We start from the raw sequence: 9764 nt of genomic DNA on the forward strand, positions 1-9764 counted from the left end.
CATCCAGCTGTGAGATGGCAGTAAAGGGAGGGTGGTGGCTTAAACTAACCCCAGTGGGGTGACCCAAACCAAACTTGGAGGGGGTAGGGGCTCATTTGAGGGGGTCTGGGGATTTTGTGGATGCAGGGGACCTTGCTACAGATGGAGACCAGATGTGAATGAGGGATGCATTATTGATGGAGACAAAGCCAAAGGGGCAGTGGGCTGGGACCAAGGGGGTGTACAGAGCTGTCAGATTCTCAGTTCTGCAGCTCCCCAGACCCATGCTCTCTCATCACCACCACCTGGAGCACTGATGTTTCCCTCTCGGAGTAGGAGGAGAAAGAGAGAGACAGAGACAGAGATATCACAAGGAAATGATTTAAGTGATCATGGGGGTTGCTTAAGCAAGTCTAAAATCCATAAGGCAGGGAATCAGGAAGGGACGGTCACTGGCAGTCTTGAATCCAAGGGCTGAAGGTGTTATCCACTGACAGGAAGGGAAGATCATGAGCAGGATGGAACTCCACAGGCACTGGCCAGAGCTGTGGCCCACAGGTGGACTTTCTTCTCTCTGAGCCTGCCTGTTCAGTGGATACCTGATTTCTGTGGCATGAGTGTAGGGTGGGAGTGGAGAAAGATCCTGGCCTAGAAGTCAGGAGACCTAGGATTGAATTGCCTTCATCTTCCTGTGGATATTCACCTTTTGTAGCCTTGTTTTCTCTGAGAGGAGAAGTGGCAGATTTAATGGTCTCTATTAACAAACTTTGCAAATCTGAGAATTCCATATAAGCTAGAACATGGGTATTTCTACTTGGGTGGAGGAGAAAGACACCATTGGGATCTGTTTAAAGGTGTCAGGACCCATCTGAAGTCAGTGAGAAGAGCTCTTGATGTTTCTGAGGATATCAAAACAGTGACTGAAGGAGGAGAGGAAGCAAAAATTTCAAAGCTAATGAGCTGAGGCTTATCCATAGATACGGGCCCGGTGGGTCCAGGAGTTGTCAGAGGGAGGAGGCAGGGGAGCAGGGCCAGAACTATGGTGAAGCTACATCAGCATCACCAGGGTAACAATGCAGACCCCAGAAGCCCCATTCAGAGAAGTTATACCTTAGGAAGTTTCAGATAGGACACCCTAGGGCACAATATTTAAGGAGGCATCACTCTTAGGACATTCAAGTGCCAGCACGCCACTTGCTCATGAGTACCTCCTTCAATTTTGCACTCTAGGCTCCTGCTTGCCTTGCCCTGGAGGTGGGTATTATTCTGCCCAAACCAAGGAAATGTCTAGGGCAAACCAGAATAGCTCATCTGGGATGGAAGTGAGTAGCAGGGAGAAAGAGAAGAGAAACTTACTGGGCAGCCAGGCAGAAAATGGCCAGGAAGAGGCCGGCTCCCGTTCATCTAGAATCTGCTCTTGAAGAGACCAGAGCTGGTTTCAGCAGTTCCTGATCCCTCTACAATTGCTAGGAATCCACCGCCACACACCAGAGCCATCTCTCACACTACGGGAACGTGACTTACAGGAACCCAGGGCAGCTGAGCTGCTTTTCTCCAGAGGTGGGACTCAGAGAGAAAAGAGAGCCAGCGAGTGTCCCTAAGCGCTGTGCCAACCGGGGTGATGGAGGAGGTGGAGAACTGTGTGCTCATTTAGTCTTGCTTTTGCTCACCACCTTCTCAACTCAGGGAAAAATTGTCATGGGAGGAAAAAGATGGGCTTAATGCTTTTGTCTTGTAAGGGGATTTTGCCCATCTGTTATTTTCTTTTACTAATATTTATTGAATATACACTGTGGTAGTTATTAGTGCTGTTCACCAAGTATTTACAGGTATGGCTCTCTCTGTGCTTCTCAGCACATTGTAGGATTGCTTTTTCATGCTCTCCTCATGGTTGGGTGGAGCCACGTGACATTTGGGGCCAGTGAGCTGTGAGTGGGTAGAACATTTAATTGCCAGTGTGAGGCCCTCCAGAACTCTCTTTCTTTCAGTCACTGAGACCAGCCACGTTCCAGATGGAGGTTGCTCTATTGGCTTGGGTTCTTAATTGAGCATATGTGGAGAAAAGTCCCCAGTTTGGCCCCCTAGGGACATGAAGCATAAGCAAGAAATAAACCTTTGTTGTTTTAAGTCACTAAGACCTGGGAGCTGCTTCCTACTGCAGCATAACCTGGCCTCTCCTGGCTGATAAGCCTACAGTGTGCCAGGCTCTCCGCTGGACACTGGAGGCACGATACCTCACTCCAATATAGTAGGTCTTTTGGGGTGGAATTTTGGCCATGTAGCAGCTGATGGAGAAATATAGCTCTCTTTAAAAACATGCTGCAAGTCTGTCCAAGGGAATGGCCTGCCATGTACCATGGAAGAGCATTCAGGGGAACTGATAAGTGATTTTAAACAATAGCTCTTTTGGGACACAACTTTCTCTCCTCTAATTCCTGCTTCTGCTACTAGGCCTAAAGAAGACTAAGAAGCTTAAATGAGACAATACTTCCCCAGAATCACCAGGGTAAAAACACAGACATCAGGGCCCCCATTTAGAGGGGTTATGCTTCAGGAAGTTTCAGGTATGGCCAGAGGATGAGTGTTTTGAGTAACAACTTCCCCAGGGGATTCCAATAAATGAACACTCAGGGTTAAGAGTCACTGGCCTGGGGGACAGAACTGTGAGGAAAAAGATTGGCCAGGTAGCCTGATCTTTTCTTGGGTATCTTCAATGGGAAAAAACCAAGCCCAGAGCAAACCCAGGGTTCACTGCCTAGTGTTTGCCCTGGAAAATTTGGAAGTGGGCCTGCCTTGGCCTTGCTTTCCCTGATGAGCATCTGCTGTCCCTCTGGCAGCTCAGGTCTCCTTTATCCCATGACGTAGCACCTCATGCAACCTGTCTGCCATTTCCAAAACCTGTGCCTCCGTTGAAACCAGGCTGTTCCTTCAGGGTCTGATTTGGTAGTGCCAGCCTCTGAATTCACAGATAAGAACTTCTACTCTGAGCCATTCCCAGGGTCAGTATTTCAGTGTGGTCACTGCACACCATGACCTTGGAGTGGCATTGCAGAACTCAGGGCTGCTGACACTGCTTGAGCCTACCCTGTCTACTACCTATCCTCTCAGGTCACTCCTACTGGTGTGTTTGTTTGTCATCAACTGGGTTGTAAACTCCTTTGAGAGCAGAGATTGTAATGTATTCATTTCTGCCATGTCTTAGTTCATCTCTGGATAATGGAGAGTTGGCTATACTATGTTTTAATCATTATTTTGGAATCTTTAGTGACCTCTTTCTGCTTTCATTACCCAGGTTTGTAGAGATTAGAATCTATTTAATAATTGGTGTGAGCTATCCTTATTAGAAACCAAGGGGTTTAGTAGAGCCACTCCCAGAATGATTACGTCACAGCCAGTCTGATGGCAATGGAAGTGGCTAGAAATGAGGGCTGGGTTAGGGAGGATGCTGGCTGCCAAGACTCCTGTGAAAGTGGTACAAGCTCTCCCCTGTAGCCTTCTTGAGGGAGAATCTAGATGAGAATCTAGAATACAGAGGACTGAACAGGTCAAGAACCAAGTTGCCACATCCAAGGAGTAGGCAGTTGCACATGGTTAGGGACCTGAGGCAACTCATGGTGAGTAGGAGGATGGCAAGGTGAGGCCAGCTGGGGAGCCTTCATCTCCTGCAGTCAGGCTCAGAGGGCCATCAGTTTGTTTGAAAGCAGAGAGCTTTTGTAAGGCTTCCTGGAAACAAACGCTATCTCTTCCCTTCACTTAAAGACAGAGTCTTCTGATAAGCTCTGCTTAGAGGACCTTCCAGGACATATCAGAAAAGGGGCAGGCTGTTTTACAGAGCCCTTAACTTATTTCAGGGTTTCCCCCAGAAGTTTTTCTGAGTGGATTTTTGAAAACACACCTCTACCCCTTTATTCCCATAATCTAAAACCTGTTAAGGCAGCTATAGCAGACACACTTTCCTCGGGTTCATGAGCCTCTTGAAATTAATGAAAATTGAGTGTGTATGAAATTGGTTTTTGGCAGAAATCATCAAAAACTTTCATCAGATTCTTAATGGAGTTCTTTACACCCAAACCTTAAACATCTAAGAAAGCTTGGTTTAAACAACAGAAGTTCCAGCTCCTTGGCATGGTAAACAAAGATCTTCACAACCTGGTCCTGTCCCACCTCAACCACTCTTTCTGTGCATTGTGAGATCTAGGAATGTGGTACTCTGTTCCTCATGAACTTTCATTCTTAAACATTTGCATTTATAACCAATGTGATCTTCTCAAAGAACCAATTTTGATTTTGTTGATTTTCTTTATTGTTTTTCTACACTCTCATTTATTTCTGCTCTGATCTTTATTAATTTTTTGCTCTCTACTTGCTTTTGATTTAGTTTGCTCTTCCTTTTCTAGTTTCTTTCTTTCTTTTTTTTCTTTCTTTTTTTTTTTTTTTTTTTTTTTTTTGCCTTTTCTAGTTTCTTAAGTGAAAGCTTAGGTTGTTGCTTTGAGATCTTCTTTTTTGATATAGGTGGTTACAGTTACAAATTTCCCTCTAAGCCCTGTGTTCCCTGCATTCCACACATTTTGTCATGTCGTATTTTTGTTTTCATTCATCTTAGAGTGTTTTCTAGTTTTTATTATGATTTCTTCTTTGACCCACTCGTTATTTAGGAATGTGTTAATTTCCACATATTTGTGAATTTTCCAAATTTGCTTATGTTATTGATTTTTTAAATTTCATCCAATTGTGGTTGAAGGACATAGTTTGTATAATTTCAGTCCTTTTATTTACACTTGTTTTGTGTCCTAACATATGGTCATTCATGGAGAATATTTCATATTGCACTCGAGAAGAAGGTATATTCTGGTGGTGTTACATGGAGTTTTCTATTATAGCTGTCTATTAGGTCTAGTTGGTTTACAGTGTTGTTTGAGTCTTCTGTAGCCTTCTTGACCATCTAGTTATTTTGTCCACTATTGTAGGGTATTGCAGTATCCAACTATTATTATTGAATTGTCTGTTTTTCCCTGACAGTTTCTGCTTCATATATTTTGAGGCTCTGCCAGGTACATATGTTCATATTATTATATTTTCTTGATGGATTGACTCTTTTATTGTTATAAAATGTTCTACTTGGTCTTTAGTAATAATTTTTGTCTTAAAGTCTATTTTGTATGATATTAGTATAGCTACTCCATCTCTCTTTTGGTTTCTGTTTGCATGGTACTTCTCTTTCCCTCCTTTTATCCTCAACATATTTTGTCATTGAATCTGAAGTGTGTATCTTATAGACAGCATATGATTTGATCATGGTTTTAAAAATTCATTCTGACAATCTCTGCCTCTTAATTGAAGAATTTCATCCATTTACATTTAATATAACTACTGATAAGGTAGCATTTGTCTACTATTTTGCTATTTGTTTGCTATATGTCTTATGTTTTTTGTTACACTGCTGCTTTATGTTAAATTGATATTTTCTAATGTACCATTTTAATTTCATTGGTATTTATTTTACTATGTAAATTTTAAGTCATTTTCTTAGTGTACTGAGAATTTCAATTAACATCTTAAACTATAAAAATCTAGTTCAGATTAATACCAACTTAATTTCAGTGGTATACAAAAACTTTGCTCTTATTAGTTCCATTCTGCCTCCACCTTGCGCTGTTATTATCATATAAATTATGTATATATATGGTATATGCCCATGAACGCAGATTTATAATTATTGCTTTATGCAGTTGTCTTTAAAATAAGATGGGAGAAAAAGAATTACAAACATAAAATGCATTTATACTGTGTTTTATATTTACTATGTAGTTACTTTTACTAGTATTTTTTATTTCTTAATATGGACTCAAGTTACTGTCTTGTGTCTTATTATTTCAGCCTGAAGGACTTTCTTTGCTAGTCATGTATGACTTAACAACAGAAATACATCCTGAGAAATGTGTTATTAGGTAATTTCATCATTGTGCAAACATCACAGAATACTTACCTGAACTTAAATGATATAACCTACTACACACCTAGGCTATGTGGTATAGGCTATTGCTTCTAGGCTATAAATCTATGCAGCATTATACTATACTGACTACTGTAGGTAATTGTAACATAATGATAAGTATTTTTGTATCTAAACATATCTAAACACAGAAAAAGTACAGTGAAAATACAATATAAAATCTCCATTATAATCTAATGAGACCACTGCCTATATATGTGGTTCATTGTTGACTGAAATGTCGTTATTAGGTGCGTGACTGTATTTCTTATAGGACAGATTTGCTATTGATAAATTCTCTCAGTTTTTGTCTATCTGAGATTGTCTTAATTTATTTTTCATTTCTTAAGTATAGTTTTGCTGGGTATGGAATTTCTGGTTGACAAGTCTTTTTCTTTAAGGCCATTCTGGCTTGCCTGGTTTCTGATGAGAAGTCAAGTGTTAACTGTTAAACTATTGATTGAGGATCTTGTGTATGTGATGAGTTGCTTTTCTCCTGCTGCTTTCAAGAATCTCTCTTTGTCTTTGGCCTTAAACAGTTTATTATGGTGTGTCTAGGTGTGGATCTCTTTGATTTATCCTACTTTGAGTTCACTGAGTTTCTTTCATGTGTAGATTAATATTTTTCTTCAAATTTGGGAAGTTTTTTGTCATTATTTTTTCAAATATTCTTTCTGCCCCTTTCTGTCACTCCTTTGTTTCTTGGATGCCCATTGTGCATATGCTGGTATGTTTGATGATGTCTCAAATGTCTCTGAATCTCTGTTTATTTTTCTCTATTCTTTCCCCTCTCCCCCTTCTCTCCCTCAGACTGGATAATCTCAATAAACCTATATTCAACTTCACAGATTCTTTCTTATGCCTGCATACATCTGCTATTCAGCCCCTCTGGTGAATTTTTCATTTCAGTTATTGTACTGTTCAACTCCAGAATTTTTATTTGGTTCTTCTTAAAAAATATATAACTTCTAGTTTCTTATTGATATTCTGTACTTGATAAGGCATTGTTTTCATAATTTTCTCCATTTCTTTAGACATAGTTTCCTTTAGTTCTTTGAACATATGTAGAATAGCTGATTTGAAGTCTTCACCTTGTAGGTCCAATGTCTTGGCTTCCTCAAGGACATTTTTTTCAGGTTTTTTCTTTGTTTCTTGTGGAGACAGGTCTTGCTATACAATTATGTTGCTCAGGTTGGTCTTGAATTTGTGGCCTCCTGCCTTGGCCTCCCAAAGTGCTGGGATTATAAGCATGAGACACCACACCCAGCCTGCGGACAGTTTTTATTGATTGCTCTTTTGCCCTGTGTATGGTCGTTACTTTCTTGTTTCTTTGTGTGTCTCATAATTAATTTTGAAAACTGTATTTTTTAAAATATAATACAATACGGCAACCCTAAGAAAAAGATTCTCCCCCCTCCCCAGGGTTTGTTGTTGTTGTTGTTTCTTGTTTGTTTAGTGACTTATCTCAACTAAGTCTGTAAAGTCTGTATTCTGTCATGTTTGACCACTGCTTAGTGGTCACCTTGTGATTGGACAGAGATTGCCTTGATGCTTGGAACTAAGAAGTTGATCAGTTGTTGTAGAGAGGCTCTGTGCGTATGTTGGGGCATGCCTTCAATGCTCAGACAGGAAGTTTACAACTCTGCCTTAACCCTCCCGCTTGTACAGAGCCTCAAGATTGGCCAGGGGTGAGAGCTTAAGTCCTTCCTTAGGCCTTTCCTGCACATGTGCACAGCCCTGCACATGTGCACCTTCCTATGAATGTATGTGGCTTTCTAGATTCCCAGGTATATTCTGGAGCCTTTCAAAGCCCCTCATAGACATCTCATTCCCCAGATTTTCCTTTTAAAGTTTTTGGTTAGCCTATTACTCGCCCCAACTATTGTCTACTATCTCAGGTTGTCACAAAATCCAACAATTGCCTCCAATTGTTTTTAACAAATGCCCTTAGGGAAAAAGCTGTTTACTCTGGGCAAGCTCCAAGTCAGGTCAAATAAAGACAGCCTTGCAAATGGGAACTTCCAGGGGCCCACCAGACAGGTAAAATAATGACAACTCTCTGGGAAGGAGGCTTTGAAGGAGCTCCAAGCCTGTTCTACCCCTTCTTGTAGCTGCCAGACTGCTGTTTTCCGTTGTGATCGTGGGATGCTAGTTTTCAAGGCTACTGCAGAGTTGGAGTGAGGGGGATGGAATTAGAGCAAGTTAAAATGCCACAAAGCTCACTGTTCTTACAGAAATTATGTCATTTTTCTTGAATAAACACTTCCCAGATTGCTGAAGGCTTTTGATTAATTTCTATAGCTCTGAAAAAGTTGATTCTGACCATTTTTTTTTTTTTTTTTGCCAGTTTTCTCATTGTTTTCCTGGAGAAGGGAATTTTCAGAGGTCTTTGCCATTTTCTTTCTTTTTTTTTAAATTTCATCTTATTGTTATGGGGGATACAGAATTGCAGGTTACATACGTTGCCCATGTACCGCCCTTCCCCCCAAGTCAGAGCTCCAGGTGTGTCTGTTCCCCAGATAGTGCGCGTTGCACCCATCATGTAGGTATATATCCCTCCCTTCCCCACCCCCCCTTCCCGAGTCAGCACCTTCAAGCATTACCATTCCCCAAACGGTGCGCAATGCACTCATTGTTTGCCATTTTCATTGACATCACCTACAATGTATTTTAAATCCTCTTCTCTGTGATTGCTTTCTCACTTCTCAAAACTCAGCTCAAATGTCTCCTCCATTGCGAAGCCCTCTGTGTGTCCTCTGGACAAAGGAGTCAGCTATTCTCCTATACCTTCATTATTTCACTTTCTATAAATAACAATTATTTATGTCTGTTTCTGTCTCTTTTCCAGCCTACAAGTGCCCAGTCTATGACTTGTTCATCCCCCATGCCCAGGCCAGTTCCTGACACACAGAGATATTCAGGTTTGTAGCCTGAGGAGTATTGTCCTAGGAGACCTCAGACCCTAGCCTGGAGATTCTCAGCTCCAGTCACCCTTTCTCTCCTCCTCCTTCTATAATTCATGGCTGACCTCTGTTTCTTCATTGTTTTGTGTGTGGAGAGCTCTGTGACAATCAGAAGCTCAGAGCTGACACACTGAGCGTATGAAGAAAATAGGGAGAAAAGTTAAAATAAAGCCTATGTGGGTGAGGTTCAGCAGCTACTATTTACCGAATACAGTCTGTGCTAGACCCCAGGCTAAGAGCTTTATTTCAATATCTCATTTAATTATAACATCTGCTTTCCTGGGAAGCAGGTTAAAATAAAAAAAGAAAAAGTTTAATCCTCTGAGGTAAGGTACTGTTATCCTCATTTTACAGGCGAGGCTGAGTCGGGGAAGTAGGAGAACCGGGGCTGGATGAAGGCCTGACTCTGAAGCCCGTGTTCTTCACTGTCCCAACCGAGGGCTCTATAAGAGGCTGACTGGAGGAGGGGAAGCTCCACTGGCCTTTCCCTTCCCTGGGAGCTGTTCTGCCTCCTCGTCTAAAGAGACGTGTGTGTGGGTCCCGGGTGCGTTCAGCACAACCCGGGCCTGGCTGGGTCGCCCTGTGCTCTGCAACAAGACTGCACTGAGGGTTCCTGTGGCAACTGGCTCCCAGCGCAGACAGGGTGGAGAGGCCCCACTTCCCCAGTATTGGGGGTGACAGGTGCCGCCCTGGGGAGAGAGGTGACAAACATTCCTCATCATCACCCCAACAGCTCCAACATGGTAACAGCCCCAGACCGCTAGGAAAGCCAACCCACAGAGGGCTTAGAAACACTTCCACAAGTGCTAATATCAGGGTCTGTAATACAG

This window comes from Eulemur rufifrons, chromosome 6, assembly GCF_041146395.1.
Source record: "Eulemur rufifrons isolate Redbay chromosome 6, OSU_ERuf_1, whole genome shotgun sequence".
NCBI classification, from domain to species: Eukaryota; Metazoa; Chordata; class Mammalia; order Primates; family Lemuridae; genus Eulemur; species Eulemur rufifrons.